The sequence below is a fragment of the Phascolarctos cinereus genome, unplaced genomic scaffold (genome assembly GCF_003287225.1).
Source record: "Phascolarctos cinereus isolate Bilbo 61053 unplaced genomic scaffold, phaCin_HiC Scaffold_7;HRSCAF=346, whole genome shotgun sequence".
Taxonomy (NCBI): Eukaryota; Metazoa; Chordata; class Mammalia; order Diprotodontia; family Phascolarctidae; genus Phascolarctos; species Phascolarctos cinereus.
In genome coordinates, this window is record NW_027556180.1 from 157,699,632 (window position 1) to 157,702,627 (window position 2,996).

General features: G+C 38.4%; 1 long non-coding RNA gene across 1 annotated transcript; it reads right to left on the reverse strand.

The window, feature by feature from the left end:
- Positions 1-509: 509 nt before the first annotated feature.
- On the reverse strand, positions 510-2,234 carry LOC144454777 (uncharacterized). Its single transcript, XR_013483309.1, has 2 exons — positions 1,786-2,234; positions 510-1,643 (listed from the first exon to the last, which is right to left on the reverse strand). It is a non-coding gene; the product is annotated as an uncharacterized LOC144454777 (long non-coding RNA).
- Between the last annotated feature and the right edge of the window lie 762 nt (positions 2,235-2,996).

Below are 2,996 nucleotides of genomic sequence, written 5' to 3' on the forward strand. Positions count from 1 at the left end.
ACCAATGATGATTAGTATCTGAGATCACTAAATGAGAAGCTTCGACTAGTCTTCCTGCAGCTATAAGAGTCTGTATTCGATGTTCATTTAACGCGCGTTGGTTGGACTCTAATAACTTTTTGATTTCAGTCGACTGATTCAAGATGTTCATAAGGGGATATAGAGATAGAGACACATGAGGTAGAGGCAAAGATTGGGGTACCCAAGCAAAATTTTTAACTAGGTTAGTGTCTGGTGGAAAGTAAAAATCATTTCCTTGCCAGCGTAGGAAAGATACATTATAAGCAACCAGAAAATGGACAGTAGTAACATTACAGATAGAAGGTCAGAGTGATTATTAGAGCTATACAAATTGAGTAGATACTTCATATATCATAGAAAAGTTACTCACTGGGTATAAAGTTAGATCACACAAATTGGATGAATGTGAGAGAAGGCAGGGTTCCATCTGCCGAGTCATCATCCCACAAACAATCCCTCCATTAGTTACAACACAATCAGACAGAGTATGAGTTACATTATACCAATCTATATAGTTTCCATAGATATGAGGTAAAGCAAAGTATTTATGTAAGACAAAAGGTATTACATGAAATTGGCACATAACAGTCCAAGTTTTAACTTGGTAGAGTATAATAGTTCCAGCGCACCAAAGTGGAGTGCATCTAGCATTCTCAGGTTTTTGCTTTTTCCATACATCTGACAAGTCAAGTATATCGTTCCATATGTGAGAGTTACCTTCCTGTAGTAATCTTTGGGCATTTTCCTTCTGTATGAGGGTATATAAGTTTTGCAAGGAACATTTAGTCCAATTAAATAAAACACTAATGTTTTTCATAAGGTGTAAATTAACGAGGATGCTATTATTAAAGACTTGTAAAAATTGGCCTTGATATTGTAATGTATTTTGGTGTGGCAGGATCGTTGTGGGTAACCATTGGGCATTCACAGTCAAAGCTTGAGAAACATCTTGTCCAGCACTGCGCAGTCTGCTAGCCAAGGTCTCAAGGTCTATAGAATTAACTATACCCAAACCAGTTCCTGCACCACCAAGTAATGTATCATACCAAGCTCTTTTTTTTCCTGACGCAACTTTCTAAAGAGGGAAAAGTTACATTATAATGAAACACTATTTTGTGTTGCAAGATAGAGGTGTTAGTACATGAGCGGGGGACACGAATTATTCCAGGAGGTTTCGGAGTCACAGGTACAACCCATACTAATTGGTTTAGATATTCTTCATACAGCCCATTGGAGGTGTTACGACAATAAAAATATTTTCTGTCGTCCGCTTGTGATAGTGAGACAGTGTAGGTGGAGTTTACTTGTGTCCAATTATATGTTACAGATCTTAACCTTTTAGGAAAATATGGACTAGGTGGCCAACTTGTAAGGGTACAGGATATATTGGTACCGTTTGCTGCAGTTACAGTTAGATTAAAACTAGTTAAATTGACTCTCATTAGGGGAAATAGAGGGGCGTCCCAAACTTCTACATTGAATGGGTATGACCAATTCATGATCTGGGTGTTGTTTTCACCAGCGTAGATGGAATCAGTACGCGGTCCTTGCTGAGGATTCCCCACTGGAATACCTGGAGTTCATGCCATAGTTAGCGTATAGCAGGCAAACACTGTAAAACACTGTAAGATGCAAGAGCGCCAAGATGTACTGCGGTGATATGGACCCATTTTCCTAATTGTGTTTCGTTTTCCTCTCTGGGGGTGACCTTTAAAGCTTTTCCTTGAAGTTTGGATAATTCATCAGCAGGGGCATTATACTCACGTTCCACAGAATCTTGATTCATATGGGCATCAATTCAAGGGAACCTCCAAAGTCAATCAACGGCTGGGAGCCCCATTGCAGCCAGTACAAACTTGAATTGTGTAAAGATTTTCCCGGGCGAAGCGTCCTTGCCGCGGGTGAGGCTCAGCGGGCTTACAGGACGCAGTGTTTTTATATTGTTCTAAACAAAGAAGGCTTGGGGCCAAGAAGCCCTTTTTGATGCATGCGCTATTCAGGTTTGTCCAATACACATCTGACCTTAGCCACGCTCCCATCCGCCTGAGGCTTGGTATTTTGTTGTTTAATAACATCACGTCTCACAAGGAGAGGAGCCAACCCTCCATGTCAACGTGACCTAGGAATGGCTAGTTCCTGGAATGCTAGGCCAAGAACACTCAGGAGATATGGAACGGTCATGACCGAGATTTGAACTGAACCTATTTATTTGAGTGATCTTATTTATTTAAAGGGGAATTTCCAATTTCCATTTCAACAGTGTACCCAGTAAAACTGAAAATAAACCTGCAAAGGAAAAATTGATCTTTAATGAAATAGTGTACTTTCATGCACACTTGATGAAAAGACCAGAGTTAAGTATAAACTTTGATATTTGAACTCATGACTCAAGGAGGTAAACATGAGTAAAAAGTCATAAAGCACTGAACAAAGTTAAAATGTTAATGTTCTTATATGGGGAGATTATGCATGTTACCACTGTATTTATTTATTGTCACCATGGTATTTATAGGCAGTCAGAACTGTCTCCAAGTGCAACAGTCTCTCCACTTCACTACCTAGCTGGTTACATATACAAAGACTCACTATTCTATCCTATTCTATCACAAGTCAAAAAAAAATATTCTCTAGACAGCCAAATAAACCTTTCCAAAGTGTATTTAACAATGTAAATTAGTCACCATTCTCAAACTGACCATTAATTATAATTTTCTTTTTAATGAGCTGATCCCTTTCAACTGGAAGGAATTATAGCAATTCTTTAGAAGAATGGAAGAAATAAATAGATAAAGGAATGAAAGAAGGAAGAGAGGAAGAAAAAAAGAAAGGAAGAAAGGAAGGAAGGAAGTTACAAAAGAAGGAATGAAGGAAAAAGGGTAACTGAAAATGTACCTTTAAATGTGCCTTTAAATCAAGACAGCTGAAAAAGCCATTCATTTCCCAAGTTAGAAGATATATTTTAAGTGTCAAAAGTG